Source organism: Molossus molossus, unplaced genomic scaffold (assembly GCF_014108415.1).
Source record: "Molossus molossus isolate mMolMol1 unplaced genomic scaffold, mMolMol1.p scaffold_m16_p_17, whole genome shotgun sequence".
NCBI lineage: Eukaryota > Metazoa > Chordata > Mammalia > Chiroptera > Molossidae > Molossus > Molossus molossus.
This window is the reverse complement of record NW_023425352.1, coordinates 53,606,397-53,633,477: the sequence shown is the minus strand read 5'-3', so window position 1 is coordinate 53,633,477 and position 27,081 is coordinate 53,606,397. Positions and strand designations below refer to the sequence as shown.

Below are 27,081 nucleotides of genomic sequence, written 5' to 3'. Positions count from 1 at the left end.
TTACATTATAAATCTCTCACAATTAGGTTATGTGCTATTTGAGGTCTGGGGCCAAGGACTAGTAATGTGGCCCTTTTACACAGAAGGTGAAGAATAAATTGTTGATAAATATTTCTTAAATTGAGGTTTTCTGCTCATTTGTTTTACCATTTTTGGTCCTATACTACTCTAACAGAAAGTTCCTGCTATTGCAATAGTACATTAGAAATCACCCTTCTTTATTTGCTTCCTTACCTCCAGGACACAGAGTTTACTCCTTATAGCATCTCCGAGAATACGAATTTATGACTGAAGAGTTTGGACTATATCATTTTTATGGTAACAACTGAGAATTCCTGAAGTTTGGAGAAAAGAGTTATTTTCAAGAAAAATATGTGTGGCCATTCAGAGTTTAAGCCACAAGGCATATGCCCTATGTGCTTCACTAAGAAGACTAAGAACCTTTGGAGAGCATTATAGTGAACATTGTAGCAAATTATAAACAACTTTTTGTGGAAACGTTTTATAAACATTGAAAGCAACCAGCCTGTGAAAGCTCTTTGACCAAATGCTAATAACCACTTCTCCAGCAAGCCAGTCTCAAACACCGAACAGCTTCATGTTGACATGAAGAAACAATGTCCAAGATTGTCCACCCTTTAGATTGCTAAATGCCTGGCTTAAAAATCATCAAAAGGGCACTGTTAAGTGTCAAAAGAAACAGTAATAACTCTCTTCACTGACATGTTACATATTTTTAAAGTATGAAAGAGAACTGCAGCATTTAAATCATTAGAATCCAAAGATGAAATTTACTAAGATAGTAATGGGGGAAGGAGGTGTGGCTCAGAGTTTTGTTTACAGCCTATTTACTATGGCAGCTTAGCAACACTTCTCCTAAACATCTGGAGGCAAGCATTGGTCATAATCTTTCTTTCTTAACACGCATAAAGGGCCAACCTTGGTATCTGGGGGATAAAATAGAACCATTTGAGAGAAAACAAAAGATGTCTGGGTTAGAAAGAAATATTTTCCTAAAAGAACACAACAATTTTTTTCCACTTTCACTTCCTTTTTGAACTAGCAGCCTTGTTAAGTACTGGGGGACTAGGCAGCAGCAAAGGGGGAGGGGACCACAGAAATAAGTCAGAATCTTACTATTTAGCTAACTAATAACTATCAAACCTGGAACTGGAGGGGAATCTTAGCTTGCAGAATGATCTGCCAAAGCCCAACCAACTGTCACTGCCACCATCCACTTCCTTTATGTCACTGCCACTGCCTTTATTCCTGAAAGGAATAAAGGCAAACATTAAGCAAAGCACTTCCCAAAGATGTACAAAATTCATGTATCCAACTTTCATGTATACACACACTTCTCAAGACACATAAGGGTTTTAGACACTAAATATGTTTGTATTAATTTACTGTTATTTTGGAAATTTTTATAAGTATTAAATTGTACTGATCTATAAAACAAGAATATTTGTTTATAATTTTTTTTTTTTGCTTTTTAAAAAATAGAGTAATACATAGTTGTAAAAACTAAAATTAAATACAGTAATATATAACATAGAAAGTGCCAGTCCCTGTAATCCCCTCCCTCAGAGACAACCATTATTAACAGTTTAAAACCCAGGATTCTACAATATTCTATAATTACAAAACCTCAAGGTTGAGGATCCACAAAGAATATGTATAATAGAGAATCTTCTCGAACCCCACACCCCAACTACAGATACTATTCTTTTTTTTTAATCCTCACCGGAGGACATTTTTCCATTTTTGGTTCAGGTAGAGTGGGAGAGAGAGAGAAACATCAACGTGAAAGGGACACTCGAGTGGCCACCACCCGCACGACCAACCAGGGCCGCGGGACAAACTGCAACCGAGGTACATGCCCCCAGCGGGAACCGAACCGGGGTCTCTCCGGACCGCAGGCCGACGCTCCAACTGCTGATCCAAACAGACCAGGGCTAAACTATTCTTTATAATGTCCCTGCCAAGTGTTCAGCCAGCCTCTGCTTGAACAAATCCCTTGACAAGGACCCAACTACCTACCAAAGCCTTCCAGTCCATCTTATAACAGATTTTATTCTAATACCTTCCTGTCAGATCACCCTGGTTTCTCTCTTAAATATGTCTCTGTTTTAAAATGTATACACATCAAATAAAGTACCTAGAAATGAACACAGTACTCTAGAGAACAATCATAGTCCTCCTTCTTGACACTTTGCTTCTATTAACAGAGCCCAAATCACACAGTGAACTCACACTGAACATTCTGTCAAATGAAACCCCCAGGTAGTTTTCATGTTACCTGCTGTTAAACCACATAACATCCATCTACAGTAACACTTACTTTAGGAATCATGTGAAATTTTACATGTATAAATATTCAATACATCTTGATCAATTTAGTCTATCCTTTAGTCTAATAACTACTTTCAATCTCTATTTTGAAAAAACAACACATTAACTATACAACATATTGCCAGCTTCAGGTCATACATAGAATTGCAAAACAAGTCACCAATATTTCAACCACATATTAATAAAAATGTGGGATGCTACACTACTCAGCTATAAAAAGGACCAAAATTCTGACATATGCCACAACATGAATGGACCTTGAGAACATTACACTTAGTGAAATAAGCCAGACACAGAAGGACAAAAATATTGTGTGATTACATTTACATGAGGTACCTAGAAGAGGCAAATTCATAGAGACAGAAAGAAGAATAGAGGTTACTAGGAGATGAGGAGATTGTTTAATTGGTACAGAGTTTGGGGGAATGATGAAAAGTTTTAGCGATGATGGATACACCACACTGTGAACATATTTAATGCTACTGAATTGTACACTTACAAACAGTTAAAATACTATGCTATGTATATTTTACCACAATAAAGAAAAAAAGGAATGAACTACTGATATATGCTGAGTGAAAAAAAAGTCAATCTCAAAAGGTGACACACTGTATGAGACCATTTATATAACATTCTTAAAATGACAAACCTATAGAAATTGAGAGATTAGTGGTTAACAGGGTTAGGGAGCAGGGAGGGAAAAGATGGTTGTGGTTATAAAAGGAAAAAAGGAATGATCCTTGTGGTAATGATACTGATGTATTTTGACTCTGGGGTGGATACAGAAGCCTATACATGTAACAAAATTGCACAGAACTAAACACACACACACAAGAAAATGGAATAAGATCAGTGGATTATATCAATGTCAATATCCTGGTTGAGATATTATACTACATTTTTGCAAAATATTACCATTGGGGGAAATGGGGAAGGGCACACTAGATCTCTCTGCAATATTTCTTACAACTGCATGTGAATCTATAAGGCTTACCTCATTTTACTGTGCTTCTCTGAATTGTGCTTCACAGATATTGTGACTTCTACAAATGGAACATTTGTGGAACTCCTGTGTTGAGCAAGTCTACCAGCACCATTTTTCCAACAGCAGTTGCTCACTTCAGATCTCAGTGTCACATTATGGTAATTGTCACAAAAATTCAGACTTTTCATTATTATTATCATTGTTATGGTGATCTAGGATCAGTAATCTTTGGTGCTTTGATGTTACTATTGTAATTGTTTTAGGGCACTATGAATTTTGCCCATACAAGACAGCAAACTTAATTGGTAAATGTGTGTTACAATTGCTCCACCAACGAGCCATTCCCCCATCTCTGTTCCTCTCCTCAGGGCTCCCTATTTCCTGAGACACAACAATATTGAAAATAGGGCAATTAATAACCTTACAATGGCCTTTAAGTGTTCAAGTGACAGGAAGAGTGGCACATCTCTCAAATAAAAAACTAGGAATGATTACTCTTAATGAGGAAGATATGTCGAAAGCCAAGAGAGAATGAAAGCTAGGCTTTTTCTGCCAACAGTCAAGTTATGAATGCAAAGAAAAAATAATTGAAGGAAATTAAAAGTGCTACTCCAGTGACCACAGGAATAATAAGAAAGCACAATGGCCTGTTGCTAATAGAGATAAAGTTTTAGTGGTCTGGATAGAAGATCAAACCAGCCACAATACTCCCTTAACCCAAAGCCTAATCCAGAGCAAGGCTCTAATTCCCTTCAATTCTATAAAGGCTGAGAGAGGTGAGGAAGATGCAGAAGAAAAGTATGAACCTAATAGAAATGGACTCATATTGAAAGAAGATGCCATCCAGGACTTTCACAGCTGGAGAGAAGTCAATAATGCCTGGCTTCAAAGCTTCAAAGGACAGGCTGATTCTCTAGTTAGGGGCTAATGCAGCTGGTGATTTTAAGTTGAAGCCAATGCTCATTTACCATCATGAAAATCCTAGGGCCCTTAAAATTGTGCTAAATCCACTCTGCCTGTGCTCTATAATAAAACAACAAAGCCTGGATGACAGGACATCTGTTTACAACATAGTTTACTGAATATTTTAAGAGATCTACTGCTTAGGGATTAAAATATTCCTTTCAAAATATTACTGCTCTGACAATGCACCTGGTCACCGAAGAGTTCTGATGGAGATGTATGAGATTAATGTTGTTTTCATACCTGCTAAGACAAAATCCATTCTGCAGTCCATGGATCAAGGAGTGATTTCAACTTTCGAGTGTTATTATTTAAGAAATACATCTCGGAAGGTTACATCTGCCATAGACAGTGATTTTTCTGATGGATCTGGACAAAGTAAACTGGAAACCTTCTAGGAAAGATTCACTATTCTAGATGCCTTTAAGACTATTCATGATTCATGGGAAGAGATGAAAACAGTAATCCTAACAGGAATTTGGAATAAGTTGATTCCAACTTCACTAAGCATAAATGACTTTGAGGGGCTCAAGTCTTCAGTGGAGGAAGTAACTGGAGATGTGGTGGAAATAGCAAGATAACTAGAATTAGAAGTGAAGCCTGAAGATGTAACTGAATTACTGCAATCTCATGATAAAACTTTAACATGTGAAGAGTTGCTATGTACTGATAAGCAGAGAAAGTGGTTTCTTGAGATAGAATCTACTCCTGCTAAAGATGCTGTGAAGACTATTAAAATGAAAACAAAGAATATAGAATATTACATAAACTTAGTTGATAAAGCAGTAGCAGGGTATAAAAGAACTACCTCCAATTTTAAAAGAAGTCCTATTGTGGGTAAATGCTATCAAACAACATCACATGCTACAGAGAAATCATTCATGAAAGAGTCAATTGATGCAGCAAACTTCACTACTTTCTTATTTTAAGAAACTTCCACAACCACCTCATCATTGAGGCAAGATCCTCTGCCAGCAAAAAAAGTTATGACTCACTGAGCTCAGATGTTAGCATTTTTTAGCAAAAAAAAATTTTTTTTAATTTATTACTTTTTTTGTTGAGAAAGTAGGAGGGAGGGAAGGAAGGAGACAGGAAGGGAGAGAAACATCGGTCAGTTGCCTCCCGAACACGCCACGACCAGGGATCAAACCCACAACCTGGGTATGTACCCTGATCAGGAATTAAATCCACCACCTTTTGGAGTACGGGTCAACGCTCCAACCAACTGAGCCATACCAGTCAGCATGCAAAACACATTTTAAATTAAGGTATGTATATTGTATTTTAGACATAATGCTATTGGCACACTTAGTAGACTACAATATAGTATAAACATAACTTCTATATGCACTGGGAAAATAAAAAGTAGTCACAACTAGAACACCATACCATTAGACATATGCGTTCTTTTTATTGGAAGTCTTTGGATGTTTAGTTATAAGTCCATTTAATAATAAGAATGTAAAATCCTCATTTTTTACAAGGATATTATTATAACCTTGACTGAATATCCAATACCTTAACTTATACATTTTCCAAAGTTAACTTAGTAACTATTACTATTTCTAAAGCACAGTGCTGACCAATATATTTCCAATATGTGAATTATGTATATAATTTAAAATAGTCTATAGCTCACATTAATAAAAGTTTAAAAAACACAGGTAAAATTAATTTTAAGAATGCATTTTAACACAATATATCAAAAATATTATCATTTCAACATGTAAATCAACTGATGTATATTTTACACTTTCAGCTCATCTCAATTCAAACTACACACATTTCAAGTCACCTGTGGCTAGTGATTACTATATTGAACAGCACGGACATAGCATTTCACTCAACCACTAGTTTCACAACCTGATTTGCAAACAAAATTAGGGTATCCTGCAACTATTATTTCCTCCTCATAAATATGTACAGTATTTAAAATCCATTTTAAATCATCCATTCTAGAATCCTGTCTGTCACTAGTCTTTCTTTGGTCTGCAAATCTACTTTCTTTTCTTTTTCGGAAGACCCATCATCTTCAATTACTAGTACCTCTACCATTTTGTAAGATTTCTCAAAGACCACAGATAATCTCATATATGAATTCTGAGTACTATGGAGTTTTGTTTTGTTCTGGGGGTTTTTTCTGGGCTAACTCTATGCTCCCTTATAGGCTCTTCACTATTCTCAGACTTATACTACCCTTTATTGGTGTCATTTTTCATCCTTCAAGTCAAAAGAGGTTTCTTATCAGAAATGTAAATAAGAGGTAAGAAATTATGCTTTCATTGTCATCTGTTATAACAGCATTATGTATAATAGCAAGCCCATTCTTACCTATTCCTATTATGCCACAGTTTTAAAAATATTTTTGTTGTCTTAGTAACGTTAGAAGCCTCATCTCATTTTGAGCCTGTTCTGATAATAAAGTCACTCTTGATGGTATATCCTCCCCATTGGTATTTTGTAAATGTCTGAGTAAAGCAATGAATTTCTTTTGCAATATGCATCTGTCTTTAAAGAATCCTCCTCCAGTTCTTACTCATAATTTTCAATTAACATTGTTACTATTAACTTGAGAGATTTTTTCCTTCTTGGACTACATTCCAACTTAAAGCCTCTGTTCACAGATCCCTATCAATTTAAAAAATTTTTAAATATAACTTTCAAAATAATTTTCCAAATTTCCTTTAGCAAGCATATTTTACCATTATAGTAAAAAATTAATTATTAAAAAGGAAAGTAGATCCAGCTTTGCTTTATCTACCTTCTATGGAATTAAATGATCAGAAAGGTTTATCAAGATTGATAGATGCTCCAATTTAGCTAAATAAGACTAAATTCTGCTCCCAATATAAATATTTTGAAACATAATATATAATAGGTACCATCGACTGAATGCCTATTAAGCACTAGCTTTCATACATTGTCTCATTTTATCTTTACAACAACCTTACAAGGTAAATTTTATCCATCCCACTTTATATATGAGAAGACTTACATTTAGAGAGAGAAAGGTGGCTTGTCCAAGGTCACCCAAGGAGAAAATGGTAGATTTAGAAACCCAGTCTGACACCACAACCTGTGTTCTTTCCAATTCTTTCAACCTTTCTTTCAGCAGTCTTTACAGATATTCTATTTGTGTATTTTTTCCCATTTAACATTAATCAGATATAAATGCTCTTACTGAAAGATTACACTCATATTAAACCCAGTAAATGTAGAAAAAAATCTAAAGGCCAATTTTGTTATCATGGATGCTCTCCTGCAATTTAATCAAGCTAAGAATATATTTAATAGCCTTCATTTGCTACTCTAATAGATGGTACATATGATAGCTATGTAAAGCATTCTCATGATCCAGTTAAACCAGTTATAAATTCTTTCAATACTCAAACTCCTTTTGAGGGAGGGTAAAACAAACACATAATCAAATGTTATGTACAAAACTTTGTAATAGTAGGTATATATGTTTCTTATATTCTGTGTGAGGGAGTATACTTAAGCAGTGTGTCAGAAACCAACAGCATTTGTTCGACACATTCAGCAATAATGGCTTCCCTGCTCAATCAGATTCCCATAAGAATTAAAGGGATTTAATTCATTTCACCAGATCCTAATACATTTGATCTATGTTGGTACTTGCTTATAATTTCTTCCATTTATCTATCTTTGTACATCAACAATCTCTATTTCAATTTTTTAAAAAATATGACTTACTGATAACTGGCACTTTAAAAAGCCGAAAGACACTAAAAAGGACACATGACTGCCTTCTTTAGGAAAAAAATTCTGAGTTATCAGATTGAAAATGAATGGATAATAAATTCATAATAAAGTAAAGAAAAGCTTTAAAAAAACATCCCTACGGTTACAACTCAACAGCAGAAAGACAAACAAGCCAATTTAAAAATGGGCTAGGATTTGAATACGCATTTCTCCAAAGGAGATATAAAAATGGCTAATAAGCCCTGGCCGATTTGGTTCAGGGGTTAGAGCGTCGGCCTGAGGTCCAGAGAGACCCGGGTTCGGTTCCCACTAAGGACGCGTACCTCGGTTGCAGTTTGTCCCCGGCCCTGGTTGGGTCATGCGGGTAGCATGTCTGTCCCTTTCACGTTGATGTTTCTCTCTCTCTCTCTCTCTTCCTTTCTCTCCCACTCTATCTAAACAAAAAATGGAAAAATGTCCTTGGGTAAGGATAAAAAAAAAATGGCTAATAAGTACATGAAAGTATGTTCAACATCATTAGTCATTAGGGAAATGCATGCCAAAACCTCAATGAAATACCACTTCACACTCACTAGCATGGCTAAAATAAAACAGACAGACAATACCACCCCTCTCATTTCATTGAGTGTCCCTTCCCCCACCCCCTTTTTGTTAACCCTCACCCGAGGAAATTTTTCCCATTGATTTTTTTTTATTTTTTTAAAGAGAGTAGAAGGAAGGGAGTGATGGGGAAAGGAAGAAAGGACAGAAAGAGAGAGAGAAACATTTTGATATGAGAGAGACATATCAATTGGTTGCCTCCCACACGTGCCCTGGCCAGGGCCAGGGATCGAACCTGCAACCCAGGTATATGCCCTTGACCAAGAATCAAACCTACGACCCTTTGGTCCATGGGCCAATGCTCAAACCACTAAGCCAAACTGGCCAGGGCATCATTGAGTCTTTTGATCAAAAAATCTTATATCATATCATTTTCTTTCTTTCTTCTCTCTTTTCTAGAAATAGGGTGGTTATACCAGAATAGAATTTTTCTTCTTGGTTATAATCTAAACTAAACTAAAAATAATAATAATAATAATAATAAAGACAATGAGCATTAGTGGGGATGTAGGGGAAAGTGGACCCTCATACATTGCTGATGGAATTGTAAAATGGTTCAGTCACTTTGGAAAACAGTTTGGCAGTTCCGCAAAAGTTAAACATAGAATTATCCTATGACCCTCCAATTCTACTCCTATGTATGTATATACCCAAGAAAAATTAAAACATATTGAAACAACCCAAAGACCCAGCAAATGTTTAAATGGATAAATAACATTTGTATATCCATACAATGAAATATTATGAATTAAATTATGCAATAAAAAGGAATGAAGTACTGAAATATGGCACAACATGGATGATCCTTAAAAACATTTTGTTAAGTGAAAGAAACCAGTCACAAAAGGCCATGTGTTACATGACTCCATTTAGTGAAATATTCAGATTAGGAAAATCCATAGAAATAAGAAAATCAATTTGTGATTGCCAGGATTGGTGTAGGAGGCAATGGCCAGTGGTTGCTAATGGATACAAGCTGTTGTTTTTTGCTTTTTTTAAATTTTTCATTAAGTTTACATGCAATATTATTTTGTGTTAGTTTCAGTTGTACAGCATAGTGGTTACACAATCACATATTTTACAAAGTGTTCCCCCTGACATTTGCAGTACCCACCTGGCACCATACATAGTTATTACAATATTATTGATTATATTCCCTATGCTGTACCTTACATCCCCATGACTATTTTGTAACTACAAATTTGTACTTCTTAATTCCTTCACCTTTTTCACCCAATACCCTACACACCTCTCCTCTGGCAACCATGAGCCTTTTCTCTTATTTGGGTCTGTTTCTATTTTGTTTGTTTATTTATTTGAGTTACAGGTTTCTCTTTGCAGTGATAAAAAATGTTCTGGAATTAGTGCAGAACTCTGTAAATATATTTAAGACCACTTAATGTATGCTTTAAAGGGATGAATGTCTTTTTTGTTTGTTTTTTCTCATAAGATAGAGTGAGAGAGAGACAGAGAGACATCGACATGATGGAGCCACACAGACTGGTTACCCCCTACACGACCCTGACCAGGACCGGGGACCGAACTGCAACTGAGGTACATGCCCTTGACCGGGAATCAAACCCACAGCTCATTGGTCTAACCACTGAGCAAACTGGCCAGGACTAAAAGGATGAATGTTAAGGTATGTAAACTATATCTCAATAAAGCTGTTAGTAAAAAAGAGAGAGATCTCTAGCCTTTGTCCCTAAAGTTAAGGACAGCCATAGAGTCCAATACCCATTCCATGGGTGCTCACTGATAAGAATATCTAGAATAAAAGAGGCTAAGTCAGAAAACTTAGTAATTTTTATTTTCTCATAGGCTTGTTCTCTATACATCCTTAATTATTCATTTTTTTGCCATTTAAAACGAATAATATAGCCCAGCTGGTGTGGCTCAGTGGATTGAGCATCATCCCATGGACTGAGAGGTCCCAGCTCAATTCCCAGTCAGGGCACATGCCCAGGTTGCAGCTTGGTCCCCAGTAGGGGGTATGCAGGAGGCAACCAGTCAATATTTCTCTCTCACACTGATGTTTCTATCTCTCTCTCCCTTCCTCTAACTCTAAACACAAAATTTAATAAAAACACATTTAAAAAATAAATAAATAGCCCTGGCTGGTTTGGCTCAGCAGTTAGAGCGTCAGTCTGCGGTCCAGAGAGATCCGGGTTTGGTTCCCGCTAAGGGCATGTACCTCGGTTACAGTTTGTCCCCGGCCCTGGTTGGGTCGTGAGGGAGGCAGCCACTCGAGATGTGTCCCTTTCACGTCGATGTTTCTCTCTCTCTCTCTCTCTCTTCCTCTCTCTCCCTCCCACTCTATCTGAACAAAAAATGGAAAAATGTCCTTGGATGAGGAAATATATAAATAAATAAACAAACAAACAAAATCATACAAATAATTTTTCCTTTTGAATACTCTTAAGTAATTAAATACAACCCAACATATCCGTAAAAGAAAATCATAGCTGTTTCCTGAGTTCAGAAAACAAAAGAATCTCTGAAAATATGCAGAAGAAAGTTTAGAGATAGAGTACACTTCAAACCCAATAAATGAAAAAACAAAACAAAACACAAAAACTGGATGGCTAATAGGACCCTTAATATGAGATTTTATAATATTCACATATTCATAAAGTGGCACACTCTACGAACAGTAAATAAAGCAATGTGTTCTTATGTGAGACCTGAAGTAACTAAGTCACAATTCTACTTCCTGGATGAAAAAAGAGGTCTATGATTTTCATCCAGATTCTAAAAATAGAAACTAAGATTAATTCCCAGCAACTATTCTACACTCACCAGTCAGTACTCTGAGTTACAAATAGAGCAAAACAAACTTAAATTATTTAAACACTATGGAAATGTACTGTCCATAAATGAAGGACCTGAGGTAGAAGTAGGTTTTCAGGTTAGTTAATCCAGCAGTGGCCCAGGATGTGTCCCTCTTTAACCTCGTTGGCTGATTCTTACTGTGGTTTCTAAGATGACAACCAGTAGCAAATGGATTGCAAGCTTCTCTGTACTCATGAAGTAGAAGACAGAAGGCTCCCTTATGCATAGTCCTTTTCTTTCTGTTGATTGGGCGAAGTTAGATCATGTGCCCATTCCAAAGTCAGTTACTGCCACCAGAGGAATTCCATTAACAGGCTGGCTTAGACCTGGGTTCTTGAATTAATCACTCACAAGAGAGATGGAATTTGACTGACTTAGACAAGTGGCTTTTTAACTTTTTCAACCACAAGCTACAACAAGAAATATAGTTTACATCAAGATTCAGTACACACAAATAAACACAGACAAGTTAACATCTTATGAAATAATACTTATCTTTACCATGCACAATGCACTCTGATTTTTTTCTTTGTACTACACACATGTTTTTAAAGTTGGTTGCCCCTCTACTAAGTTGATTTTGATTTTATGACCTTTTAATAAGTTATATCTGGCACTTTTAAAACCACTGACTTAGGCTAATCAGGGTTCACATGTGAGTGTAGGGTCAAATTCGTAGGACATACTGCTATTGTACATTAGGGGGAAAGTAAAATAGTTATTGAGGAGTCAGCCATTACATTCATTAACATCTCCCACAGTGCACTTTTACATACATTATCTTATGTGATCTTACAATAGTAGTATTGAAAAAGTCCAAAGAATAGACACACAAGGAAGAGAGGTTTTGTCTTCTCATTTTAAAACAATGTTAAAACTGTCTGCATGTTTAGGATTAAGAGGAAATATTCTGAACTGTTCACATGGATGCACACCTACAGGGTATGATCATCAGATATTAGAAAGGAGAAAAAATTAGAAGGCAGAAAAGATATAGTTAGCACCATGCTTCTCAACCAAGGGTGATAATTTGCAATGTCTAATGACACATTTTGGTTATCACAACTGGGGAAGGTGCTACTTGTTTCTAATGGGTAGAGGCCAGGTATGCTGCTAAATATCTTACAATGCACAGGACAGTCCCCCAGTCACAAAGAATTATCTGGTACAAAATATCAGTAGTGACAAGACTGAGAAACTCTTGAGTTGGAGTATTACCACTTATGGTCCTGTTAGTCCATCTCAAATCCAAATGCCATTCTGCAGTATGAGAATATTAGACGCACTTGAACTATCTGTCCCAGTTTGAAATGGAAACTGGAAAACAGAATAAACAAGAGACAGAGTCTACTTTATTCAGAGTGGTAACTGTTCTACATTCCAAAGGCAAAATTATCTCATTTGTGGGGTTGAGTTCTTTTTAAAAAGAGTCTAAAAAAGCATTTTTCTTTCACTTCACTACATAATACAATTATTTAAGAAGAAAGATCTGGGATTGGAGATTTTTGCTATTCTGAAGTAGTAATGAGAGCTAGTACAATACAAGGAACTGTAACCACAAAACATTGTTCTTATACATCAAGATGAGAGGAATAAAGAAGCAATGTCTCTCAAGGCCCATCAGGTAGAGCCACAGGAATGAAAACAGAAGGTTTCATCCCACTACTCTTTTGACATGCAGTCTTTCTACTATTTATCTTTGCTAGAAACCTCATGCTGTTCTCCTCCTAAATGGTATACAAATAATTTTAGTCACTCCATGATATCTAACAGCTCATAGGGTTTAATAACACAGAAATATCTTTCTTTTCTTCACACCTATAATTAATTGCTCTACCCTCTAAAGGGCATCTCAGGGGGAGAAAAAGGAAATAAAATGAGTGTCCTCAAATTTCTGTGAAACAAAACAAAACAAAACACTTCTCTCCTTTGTTATCACACTCCCTCTCACTAACCACACTTCCAGCAACATCAGCCATCTTGCTGTTCCTCCAATAAGCCAATCTCATTCACCATCCCAAACCCCAATCCTGGTCCCAAACCAAGGTTTTTTTTACTTATTTACTCTACCAAATTATTCTTCACCATCATTGCATGGATTTATCCTTGTCATTTAGGGCTCAGCTTAAGTATCTTGACCTCAGAGAGGCCTTCTCTATTTAAATCTAAATTAACCCTGAAGTCACTCTCTATCATATCAAACTTCCATGGTTTTTATTTACTCAGCACCTTTAAATAGCCTTCCTCATTTGGAAAATTTCTCATCTCATAATTCCTGCCTCCCCAAGATAAAAGGAAGATATTCATTCACTTTACCAGCTTTTCTTGCCAAGTGGAAGCAGGTAAGTAAGTAACCTAAGTTCTACCAACCTAACACATCCACCTATTTCAATTAGGAAACAATTGATATAATAGAGGCACCATTTCAGACAGACATTGGCTTTCTTTCAGAAGGAGAAATGTCCAGTAGTTCCATCTCATCCTCAGGATAGTGCGAATTCTAATACCTATTCCCAGTGGCAACAGCAGTATAGGTAGAGTCCAAGGATGCAGATTAGTGGTACAATTTGAGCATTGTTCCTGGCTAACTAGACTCCAAGACTGATTCTCTGTGACTTCCTCCAAAGATTCTATGAGCTACCTAATAATCTTTAAAAATATTTTTCCTGCTTAATAACTAGAGTGGGTTCTGCAATTTACAACTAAGATATATGATTCATTCTTCATAAATGTTTCTTACTGTCTAATATTTTCTTGTTAATTATTTAATTTATTAGCTGTCTCTCTCCACAAGAATATAAACTCCATAAGGTCAGGGACATTATCTATCTTGTTCATCACTGTATATCCAGTATTTAGAATAGTGCTGCACATACAGAGGCACTCAATAAAGACTCAAAAGAAAAACTCTCTATGCTACATAAATACTTAGGAACCAGGTGGAAGACATTTAAAATATCAGTACTATGGGAGTTAAGAGCTAAAAATGATCATGTGAACTGGAGAAATCAAAGAGGCTTCATGAGGGAGATGGCACATAAGTATTGAAAAGATGATCAATGCCACTAATCATTAGAGAGATGCACATTAAAACCACAATAAAACGCAGATGTAAGAAAGAAAGATCTCTTATCCTTTGAGACTACATGGAGGGACCCTGAAAGTATCATCTGAAGTGAAACAAGCCAAACAGAGAAAGACAAGTTTCATATGATCTCACTTATTTGTGGAATATAATGAACATAACAGTCTGAGGAATGGGGTAGTCCCAAAGACGCGGAAGCGGGGTACAGACTGACAATCCCCTAAAGAGGGGGGGTGGGGGAGAGATAAACCACAGAACTTATATGCATGTATGCATGAACAGTGGACATGGGCAACAATCTGGGGAAAGGGCAGAGAGGGGGGAATCAGTGGGGGAAAAAGGAGAAACATCTGTAACAAAAATTAATTAATAAAAAAAAAATTTTTTTTTAAACTAAGCAAAAAAAAAAAAAGAGACATGAATAAGCTCAAAAAAAACAAAAACAAAAAAAACAAAAAAAAAAAACCACAATGAAGTATCACCTCATGTCTGTCAGAATGGCTACCATCAATAAACCAACAAACAACAAGTGCTGGTGAGGATGAGGATAAAAATGAACACCAGTACACTGTTGGTGGGAATGCAGACTAGTGCAGCCACTGTGGAAAACAGTATAGAGTTTCCTCAAAACACTGACACAGCGATCCCACTTCTAGGAATACAGGGGTGAGCAAAAGTAAGTTTACAGTTGTGATAAAAATAAAAAATACAATTAATAAATAATAATATAAGAATAAATTGTTTTGCATACTTACAACTGTAAGCCTACTTTTACCCACCCCTGTATATCCAAAGAAACTCAACACTTAATTGAAAAAATATATGCACCCCCCTATGTTCATTGCAGTGTTATTTACAATTGCTAAGATCTGGAAATAGTCCAAGTGCCCACCAGTAGATGAGTGGATAAAAAAGCTGTGGTTCATTTACACAATGGAATACTACTTGGTCATAAAAAAGAAGGAAATCTTACCTTTTGCGACAGCATGGATGGACATGAAGATTATTATGCTAAATGAAATAAGCCAATCAGAAAGAGATAAATACCATATAATCACATTTATATGTGGAATCTAATGAATAAAATAAACTGACGAACAAAACAGAAACAGAGGCATGGATACATGGAACAGACTGACAGCTGTCAGAGGGGATGGGGGATTGGAAGACTGGATGAAAGAAGGTGAAGGGATTAAGCAACAACAACAGAAAAAAATATATATATACACATACACATACATATATATTTATATGTATGTCACTATATATAACACACAGACAGTGTGGTGATAGCCAGAGGGAAAAAGTGGTTGGAGGTAGGTAGAGGTAAGCAAAAGGGGAATAAATGAGAATGGAAAGACTTTACTTTGGACAATGGGTACATGATGCAGTGTGAAATGATGTTTTGTTGAATTGTACACTTAAAACCTGTATGGTTTTGTGAACCAATATCACCCCAATAAATTCAATTTTAAAAAAGAACAGATGGCCCTGGCCAGTTTGGCTCAGCGGTTAGAGCGTCAGCCTGCGGTCCGGAGAGACCCGGGTTCGGTTCCCGCTAAGGGCACGTACTTTGGTTGCAGTTTGTCCCCGGCCTTGGTTGGTTGTGCGGGTGGCAGCCACTCGATGTGTCCCTTCACGTCGATGTTTCTCTCTCTCTCTCCCTTCCTCTCTCTCCCTCCCACTCTATCTGTACAAAAAAATGGAAAAAATATTCTCAGGTGAGGATTAAAAAAAAAAAAAAAAAAAAAGAACAGATGAACTGTAATGATCTTTCCACAGGGGTGCAGGAGAAAAGATGTATAATTTCTAAAGGATGAGAACAAATGAATGGCACTAGGAGTAAGTGTAGCAAACAGAAAAAAAAAAAGAAAAACAGGGTTAAGGAAAAGTAGGTGGAGCTCAGAGGGAAATATTTTAAATATGCAAGATGGGCAAGATTATGAATGGTTCTAAATTAGCCTTGGGAATGTTGTATTTGATACTGTTTCAAGAACATTAATCCTCAACGAGCTTTTTCATCTATTCTTTATTCTAGATGTTATCTGCTGTGTAAAACTATAACAGCTACCCACACATTTTCTACAGCATTCCCTCTCTGAACATTGATGTTCTATATTTATCTGTTCAAGCTGAGAAACTACTAGAGAAAGAGATTCTGATAATTATCTTCTTGTAACCAAGCCAATACCCAATTTAAAGATTAAAATCTATCATCAAAATGTCCTTTATTTCTCAACCCTATCCTCAAAATCAGATTTAAAAATCTGTCTCAATTCCATTCATTATCCAGTCTACTAGAATACTGCCTTGATAATGAGCACATAAACTAGAACTTCCAGGAAAGAATTTTGTTTTCTTTTGTACTAAAGTAACACAGTCACTCAGAACACAAAAAGGCAATTTTATAAATATAACTCTTCAGGAAAAGTCCTCTGAGAATCTAGCAAATCTTATAACTAATAAAAAAGGCTACATAATTGTATTTTATGGTCTTACATAATCAGAACGGACCTTAGAAAGACTTCATGTTGTAGGTTTTGGAAGCAATCTGATGGTAATTATTAAATTGCCCATCCAGTGTGGTTCAGTTGGTTGACTGCCGTCCCATGCATCTAGAGGTCCCAGTTCCATTCCAGGTCAGAGCACATTCCCAGGTTGTGGGCTCAATCCCCAGTAAGGGGTGTGCAGGAGGCAGCGATCAATGTTTCTCTCTCTCTCTCTTTCCCTCTCCCTTCCTCGCTCACTAAGATCAATAAAAACATTTTAAAAAACCTATTTAAAAATAAGGATGGGGAGGAGAGTGTCTTGGGGGAAATAAGGAGAAACATCTATAACAAAAATAAATCTATAAAAATTAAAAAATATATATATTATTAAATATACATATATGTACATATCCTTTGAATCAGAAATCCCACTGCAGACTCTATCTCATAGAATAAATGTGCCAGCACAAACTGATTACTATAATGTTCGCAGTGACAAAAAATGGAAACGAAAGTAAATGTCCATCAACAACAAAAAATTAGCTAAATAAACAAAGGTATAGCTACACTAGAAAATAACCTCATATATAATGGTATATTTTTTTATAGCCATTAAACGAATAATTCAGAGCTATACTAGTTCGCTTGGAGAATGTTCTACTAATTATTATTGAGTGAGAAAAACAAGATGAAGAATGTATAATACGATCCAATTTTATAAAATAGAGTAAAAAATAAAACAAATACATGCACACGCACACACACACACATGCATGTGTGTGTGCCTGGAGGAGTGTGTGTGTGTGTGTGTATTGATAGACAGGCAGAAAAAAAAATAGACAGGATAATGATTCAAGTATGGGGAAAAATATGGACAGATTACACAGTATACAACATGATTACCTTAGAGCAATATGGGAAGAATAGAGAAAAGGAATTTACTCAAGAAAGAAAGAAAAACATAAAATTCAGTTATATAAAAGTAAATGTTTACTTGTAGCTGGTGTGGCTCAGTTGGTTAGAGCACTGTATCATACATGGAAGGGTGGCGGGTTCGATTCCTGATCAGGACATGTTCGGGAGGTAATCAATTAACATTTCTCTTTCACATAAAAAAAAAAAGCCCTGGCCAGTTTGGCTCAGCGATTAGAGCATCAGCCCATGGACCAGAGAGTCCTGGGTTCGGTTCCCACTAAGGGCATGTACCTTGGTTGCAGTTTGTCCCTGGCCCCAGTTGGGGTCGTGTGGGTGGCAGCCATTCGATGTGTCTCTCTCACATCGATGTTTCTTCTCTCTCTCTCTTCCTCCCTCTCTTCCTCCAGCTCTATCTGAAGATAGGTGCAAAAATGTTCTCGGGTGAGGATTAAAAAAAAAACAAAAAACAGCCCTGGCCAGTTTGGCTCAGCAGTTGGAGCATCGGCCTGTGGACCAGAGAATCCCGGGTTTGGTTCCTGCTAGGGGCACGTACAAAAAAAAAAAAAAAAAAATTAAAAAAACATGTCCTGCCCTGGCTGGTTTGGCTCAGAGGTTAGAGCATCGGCTCACAGACTAAAGAGTCTCAGGTTTGATTCAGGTCAAGAGCACGTACCTCAGTTGTAGTTTGGTCACGTCATGTGGAGGCAGCCAGTTGATGTGACTCTGTGACTCTCTCACATCAGTGTTTCTCTCTCTCTCTCTCTCTCTCTCTCTCTCTCTCTCTTTCTCTCTCTCTCTTTCTCTCTCTCTCCCTCCCACTCTATCTGAAGATAAATGGCAAAATATCCTTGGGTGAGGATTTAAAAAAGAAAAATACCACCCTCTCATTCCCTATCCCCATAAAATAAATAAATAAAAATTTTTATTTTTTTACACAGAAATTAGTATTTAAAAAAAAAAAAAGTACAAAAATAAAAAGGAAGATTTATTAGAAACTAGCTAATCTAACCTTCCAGAATGATCCAAAGATTCATTTGTTCAACACTGCTTATTTTGTGCAATGAACAAGGCCAGGGGTTAGTATCTCCTTTGTAATAACAGATCTAGTAACAAAGAATCCAACTACTCACAAGGATGCCCATTCCATATTAAAGCTGATATAATGAGAGAAAATTCTCCCATGTGGTTAGCTGAAATTTCCTTCTTTTAAGGAGAAAAAGTGAATTTAATCTAACCTGCATCCACATAATTGTATTCAGATACTTTCAGGACTAATATTTTATTCACTTAGCAACATTTACAGGTAGCCCCCTACTTTCATACATAATATAGCCCTTAAAATGTGCCTAAGAGTTGAAAGTGCAAACTCTGACTTAAAGGATTTAAATGTTAAAAACTGAAAAAATAAACTTCTACTTAGATCGCAAAGGGTTAGTTTCCCTAATATACAAAGAGCTCCTACAAATCACAAAGAAAAAGACCAACATTACTATAAGAGTTAAAGAAAAGGAACTTCGGTGTACAGCAAAAGGATATACAGTTCTTTAAAAAGATGTTCAAATTCACTCATTTAATTCAAATTAAATCTACATTGAGATACCATTTTTCACCAGTCAGATATAGATCCAAAAGTTTGATAATACATTGTGTTGACAAAGATGTAAGCACAGTAATTCTCATACCTCCTGCTTTTAGGAACACATATACTCATACAGGAACAATGATGAATGCACAAGGTTATTCACTGTAACAATGCAAATAAGTAATGGCAAAAGACTGGAAATAAATGTATAACAAAGAAAATTGATTTCTGTCTAAGTACAGTACATCTACACACCTTTATGAAGGAATCCTATGCTATGAAAACACTGAATAGTAATTTTATATGTGAGAGAGACACATCGACTGGTTGCCACCCACCTGACACCAACTGGGACCAGGGACAAACTGCAACTGAGGTACGTTCCCTTAGCGGGAACCGAACCCAGGGACTCTCTGGTTTGCGGGCTGACGCTCTAATCCCTGAGTGAAACCGGCCAGAGCTGGATAGTAATTATAAAATAAAAGTTTAGATGATGGTATTCCTTAATATTCTTGGTTACCAAATCAACAGATGGGAGGTCGGGCCAACCTAAGAAAAATCTGACAGTTTTCACTAAACTAGCAAAAGATTTCTTGAAGATGATATCTCAAACAGTTGGACTTTAAAGATGCTTTAAAGCCCTGGCCGGTTTGGCTCAGCGGTTAGAGCGTCGGCCTGCGGTCCAGAGAGACCCGGGTTCGGTTCCCGCTAAGGGCATGTACCTCGGTTGCAGTTTGTCCCTGGCCCTGGTTGGTCGTGCGGGTGGCAGCCACTCGATGTGTCCCTTCACATCGATGTTTCTCTCTCTCTCTCCCTCTCTCTCCCTCCCGCTCTATCTGAACAAAAAATGGAAAAATGTCCTCGGGTGAGGATAAAAAATAAATAAATAAATAAATAAATAAATAAATAAATAAATAAATAAAATAAAATAAAGATGCTTTAAATAAATAACCTTATTGTAATCTGTGACTGTCACTTGTGAGTATATAAGACCACACATGGTCAGGGCAGTAACCAATTCTGTTCACACAGTAACAAATAACAAAAGGCTCATGAGGTGAATATTGTTTATACTCTTAAATGTGCCACCAAAAATATCTATTTTGAAAACTGTACTATAAACACAAACAATGATACAGCTACTCTTTGGAATATTATACTGCCATTAAATGTTCACGATGACTTTGTTAAATATTTGGTACAATGCTAAGCAAAGGAAACAACATATACTCTTGTAGTTTTATATTGTATATAAAAATGAGTAATTCTTTTATCATAAGCAAGATAAACTCCATAAAAAATGTTTGGAAGGCAACATAAAAATGTTAACAATGGCTGCCTCTGAGTAGCATTTTCTTCTTCCTTTCATTTTTCTGTATATTTTAAATTCTCTATGATAAAGAGTCAACATATAGATAAAAGCTTTTAGAATGGATAATTCTAAATGTGTTAGAAAAAATAAGAATCATGGCACCACATACATAGCAGAAGACTAAGTTTATCTTTGTTGTCTCTGACTAATTTGCCTGGTAATTAATAAAAGTGTAGTAAAAAAATCCTCAATTGTGTTGTGAATCATAAACTGCTCTAAAAAAATTAAGTCTTAATTTAATAATACCCTAGAAGATAAATTTTTTCTGAAGACATAAGTGACAGAACAAATGAAATTAAGCTTTCAGAAGAGAAAGGTACTTTTTCTCCATGTCCAAAAATGTTGAGAAAAAAATATTTCAAATTTTAGTTAAAATGTCAATCAAAGTAACACACACTCTCATAAAAGGGAAACATTTCTTTTTCTCCATTTTTTAATTGTCTGTCAGGAAGAAGTGACAGTTTTCAGTTCAAGTCACTCTATTCTCTGACCTCTATGATTCAAACCCCCAAAACAAAAATATGTTGTTATGGTTACTCAACAAAAGATTAATTTGGAAAAGTAACTGTGGCTATCAGAGTTTCAACTCTTAATTACACTGAAATTTTACTTCTAAAAATACTTACATTTTTTTAAAAAAAGGAAACTCTGACAGTAACTACAACTTAATCTTGCTAATGGTTGTCCATGCCTAGACCAAGTCAAATGGAAGCTTGAATTCCACTTCAAGAAAGAAAAAGGGAACAACTGAGATTAAGGCAACATCTAGTTCAGGAGCGGTCCATACACCTTTTTTATTATAATGAACCAGTATGCTAAACTGGTCTATATTTTAATATTTATACAGAAAAAGGTCCTCATAAATCCATTTTAATCTTCAAATAAAATGTACAAATTCCATTTTCACATTACTTACCACAGATCTTAAAACTCACAGTGACATTATGTGAAAATAACACACTACCAAATGTACACCTAACCATAAATATTGTTAAGTTCCTCATAAGGAGCTTAAGTGAACAGTTATTTTAAGTTGCAATTACCAATGACAGGCCCCAATTGATTTGTTTATAAGTATTGCAGATGTTTTCATTTCAAACAAAATGAAATGCTTCTTTTTCAGGCTCAACAGAATATAACCATTATCTCCACCTACAGAAAACACTGCCTAGAAAAAGCAGTAATGCATCACCACTGCCAGGCATCAGACAGATACAAAAACACTATAGCATGTTTTAGAAATCATCTCAATGACCAATAAAGTAAAAATTAAAAATTCCTTCCATACAAAGGATGTTCCTAGATTGGGAAATACACACAACTCAAATGTACATCTTTAAAAGAAGTCTACATTAATTCATTCAAAAAACTTCTGAGTGACTGTGTGTTAGGCATTTTTTTAGGTGCTAAGGATTCTGTAGTGAAGAAAATGTTCCTGCTCTAACGGAGGAGGACAGGAAGGGAGAGCAAGTAATATATGTGATATGGTGGAAAAGCCAAGAAAAATAAAGCAGAGTATGTAATGATGAAGCAGAGTGTTGAGTAGATGAGGAAACATTGCAAATTTATATTGGCAGATCATGGAAGATATTTGAGCAGACTTGAGAAAGATAAGAAATAAGCAAACCTGCATGTGTTCAGGACAAGAACATTCTAATTGTAGAAAAATGCAAATGCCAAAATCCTGTGAGGTAGTGCCTATCTGTCATGCTTGAGAAACAGCAAGAAGGTATCACAATAATGAAGTGGGCAAGGGGAAAAGTGGCAGCAGTTGGGGGCTCAGATGGGAAGCCAAATGTTCAGCAGTGGTAAGCTGGAGTGGGCTGGTAACCAGCTGAAGAGCAAATTATTATACATTCTAGAACTTCGAATCCCATAATGGGAGTATTCTACCACAGAAATAGGCAAATGCTACAAATCAGAGGCTTTTCCCCCTCTGGAAATCTGGTTTATCAGCACATTGCTGTCTATGGGCTATTTTAAGTGCAGTCATGAGCCGCATAACGACATTTTGGTCAACGACAGACCGCAATAATGGCAGCGGCCCAATAAGATTATAATGGAGCTAAAACACTCCTATCACTTAGTGATGTCATAGCCATATTAATATCATAGTGCAACACATTACTCACATTTATGGCAATGCTGGTATAAACAAACTTACTGTACTGCCAGTACCATAAAAGTATAGCACATACAAGTATGCACAGTAAATAATACCTGATAACAATAAATGATTATATTACTGGCTTACATATTTATTATACCATATGTTTTATTATTATTTTAGAGTGTACTCTCTTTACTTTTAAAAAGTCTGCTGTAAAAGAGTATGCCATGTTTTGCAGGCAGTAGCCTCATACAGCTCATGTTTACTCCATGTCTCTTGGTTACACCATTTTCTCTTTCTTTGATTTAATCTTATGTTCTTTTGTACAGCAACATGCTCTACAGGTCTGTAGTCTTGGAGCAATAGGCTATACCATATGGTCTAGGTGTGTAGTAGGCTATACCATCTAGGTTTGTGTATGCATACTCTGTGATGTTCAAACAATAAAATCGCTAACAACAATCGCTCAGAACATATCCCCATCATTAAGCAGTACATGACTGTACTTTGTCTTTTACTCTGAGTGAGATCAGAAACTGTTGGAAGAGTAGTCTTCTGCCTGGTATCATTACCCCCACACTACTTGAGTTCTGACCATAGAGAACAAATGGCAAAAGCAGAGAGGCTGCTGCTACTATCCGGGTTACATATGGTGGTGGCCTAAACCAAAGTGCCAGAGGTGAGACAGTGAGAAAAAGTCCAATTCTGGATATGAAGAGCTGTTCTGATTTTTTTATCAGTATATGGCAATAGTGAACAAGCTTCCTTCCAACAACTCAATGAAACCTAGCTCCAATCTAAGTATGTCATTCTTGGTTCTGAATTAAGGGTGCTAGCTGAATTTATAAAAAGCTTCAAGCCCTGGCCGGTTTGGCTCAGCGGTTAGAGCGTCAGCCCGCGGACCAGAGAGACATGGGTTTGGTTCCCACGAAGGGCACATAACTTGATTGCAGTTTGTCCCCGGCCCCGGTTGGGGTCGTGTGTGTGGCAGCCAGTCAGTGTGTCCCTCTCACATCGATGTTTCTCTCTCTCTCTTCCCCCCTCTCTCCTTCCCACTCTATCTGAAGATAAATGCAAAGGTGTCCTCGGGTGAGGATATAAAAAAAAAAGCTTCAAAAGCACAAAGAACCAAGAAAAAGTCTTAGGTAAGCATTATAGTTCTTAGCTATTAACAGTTCTGTTTTCATTTCAAATGATAAACATCATTTATTAAGTACCTGTTATATATAAAGCACTGCAGGAAATAAAAAAATATCTATAATCCAAACCCTCAACCTAGAGGAGATTACAATCTAAAGTTTAAACTGAATCATCCATATAAAAAAGATACAGATTCAAGGCAGTGAAAGCACAAGTAGCATGTTGGGCTAATGAGTATTCTATAACATGGGGACAGGGAGAGAAAAATCACTGAACAGATGGGACTTGAGCTAGGCCTTGAAGGATGGATAGCACAAGATTGTGAGAGAGGGAAAAAAAAAACAAAGGCCTTTTAGGCAGTAGATCTACAACGTAAAAGAGCTAGGGTAAAGGTAGGAATGCTTGATGGTTGGGGACTAGCCCATTCAAGGCATTCAGGAGCACTGCAAGATATAAGCTACAACTTGGAATATGGAGACATATGTTTGAACTCCCAATTCCATCACTTATTAACTTGGGCATGTTGTTTAGAACCCTCCAGCCTCTATGTCCTCAGCAGTGGCAATTACAGTACCTACTTTACAGGACTAAATTAAATAAAATCATGCATTCATGGTGTTTCACATAACCTGGAAGTTAATAAGCAATTACTGGTTATCAAAAACATTATCATTAAAGAGAAAAATCGATTGTAACTCGATTATAGAAGGCCTTGAATGTGAGACTAAGGAATTTGCATTTAAGTCCTATAGGTAGTAGCAAGCAAAAGTGTGTGTGAAAAATAATTTTATAAGTAAAATTTTAGAAAGATAAATGCAGTATAATAATGTACTGACTACAGAGGAAACACTGGAAGTTGAGTTGCTATTTAGACAAAAGTCCAGGCACACTGACAAGGGTTTTAAACAAGGGTAAAGATGGTAACATGAAAACACAAAGTACAACATAAGTACGATGACAAAGGTAGGCTCCAACTAGGATTTAGTTAGTAAACAAAAGGGTAGGATGCTGAAATGTAACTTAAGAAATGGTTAAGATGGTAAATTTTATGTTATACATATTTTACCACATTTTTACTACTGAGCCAAACCAGCCAGGGCTTCTTTTTTTTAATCCTCACCCAAGGATATTTTTCCATTTATATTTTACCACATTTAAAAAAAAAAAAAAGAATGTGTTGCAAAGGAAAAGGAAGAACCAAAAATTATTTTCAACTGAAGTAAATGGAAGAACCAAAGGCACAAATAAGAAAAAAAAAACAAAAAACCAGTAAAGTCACATAAAGGGGCTCCGCTTGGGAAAAGGACTCTACATTCTGTTAGGTTTGAAGTGATGCCTTGAAAGCCAAAAGAACATGTAGAATATCAGAGAGGCAAGACTGAAGCCTCTAATAAAGACAATCAGTGGGAAGGAGAAATTCCAGCTGACATAAACACAGTAATATATCCAAGTCACAACTACTTGACTTATCAGTCTTCACTACAATAAAAGAATGGGTGGACATTATGACTTGTGACTCTACTTAATATAGACTGGGGGAAAAAAAAAAAAGCCTTTTCCCAGGCATCCCAAAAACCTGATTACACCCCTGGCCAGTTCTGTTCAGTGGTTAGAGCGTTTGCCTGCGGTCCAGAGAGACCGGGGTTCAGTTCCCGCTAAGGGCTCGTACCTCGGTTGCAGTTTGTCCCTGGCCCTGGTTGGTCGTACAAGTGGCAGCCATTCAATGTGTCCCTTTCACATTGATGTTTCTCTCTCTCTCTCTTCCTCTCTCTCCCTCCCACTCTATCTGAACAAAAAATGGAAAAATGTCCTCAGGTGAGGATTAAAAAAAAAAAAAACCTGATTACAGTGAAAAGCAGCTATTAGCACCACCTACTTTATTCGTCTTATAATACAAATAGGACTGTAACAGCTCCAGTCACACAATGGCACTTTAATAATCCTATAATTCAGAAACCATATATTCTAATATATAAGGTTAACATGTTCAGTTTGTTCTCCATATCTCTCTCAAATATTAGCAGTAAATTTTGTGGGGGTTTTTTCCCAGAATTATTCATTCTTTTTGTATACTCTTTTCTTTAAAGAATAACATGAACACAGAAAAATACACAGGCTTGGTGAATTTTCACAAAGTGAACACACCCATGATAATAGTATCCAAACCAAGAAACAGAACATAACTAACACCCTAGAAGGCCCCTTCAGACCCCATTCTAAATACTTTCCCCAACTCTCAGCAAGGATAATCAATCTCCTGACCTCTGACTCCGCAGATCAGTTTTAGCTGTGTGTAAAAGAATCATAAAGTATTTACTTTTTAGTGTCTGGCTTCTTTTTCTCAGCAATGCATTTGTGAAATTCACATATTACTACATGTAGTTATAGTTTATTCATTCTGATCAATATTCAGTATCCACTGTGTGATTGCACCAGAACTTATTTACTCATTCTACTGTTGATAGGCTTTTGAAAAATTCCAGTTTGGACTATTACAATTAGCCCTGACATAAACATTTTTGTCCATGTCTTCTGGTGAATATAAACACACAATTCTGTTGTGTATAAATCTAGGAGTGAAACTGCTGAGTCATAGAACATGCATTTGTTCAACTTTAGTAAATAACAAATGAACTTTTAAGTAAGAAATATTTTAAAGTCTTTATAGGGAAATTTGAATGAGTAATGAATGATTTATCAGAAAGTGTTGACTTCAAAAACTACTTCCAGGAAGGGTATACACATTGAAGTAGGATAGTTGATCCACATTGCTTCCAAAGAAAGCTATTTACTTTACATTGTTTTCACCTGCAATTTAGCCTATACCAATAACAGAAGTAATCATGTTAGTCTTGTCCTTTCTAGAACTGATGATACTAAAAATTTAGAAACAAACAACTGAAGAGCCATTACTATTAATAAAGTAACCACCT

At 36.3% G+C, this 27,081-nt stretch overlaps 1 protein-coding gene across 12 annotated transcripts in view; it reads right to left on the bottom strand.

Annotated features, from left to right (window-relative positions):
- The window catches only part of MCU (mitochondrial calcium uniporter), a 275,222-nt gene that overhangs the window by 226,008 nt on the left and 22,133 nt on the right, over positions 1 to 27,081 (bottom strand). Inside the window, exons 8-9 of one of the 12 annotated variants that reach the window (XR_004959981.1) lie at positions 21,525 to 21,621; positions 19,972 to 19,986 (exon numbers count right to left, since the gene is read on the bottom strand). The exons of 7 other annotated variants lie outside the window; for them this stretch is intronic. The gene's annotated coding sequence lies outside the window, so the exon portion shown is untranslated. Of the gene's footprint in view, positions 1 to 1,249; positions 1,270 to 8,438; positions 8,458 to 12,662; positions 12,773 to 19,937; positions 19,987 to 21,524; positions 21,622 to 27,081 lie in introns of those variants that run through there. 4 more of the 12 variants (XR_004959985.1, XR_004959986.1, XR_004959982.1 and 1 more) reach the window with 4 other exon arrangements.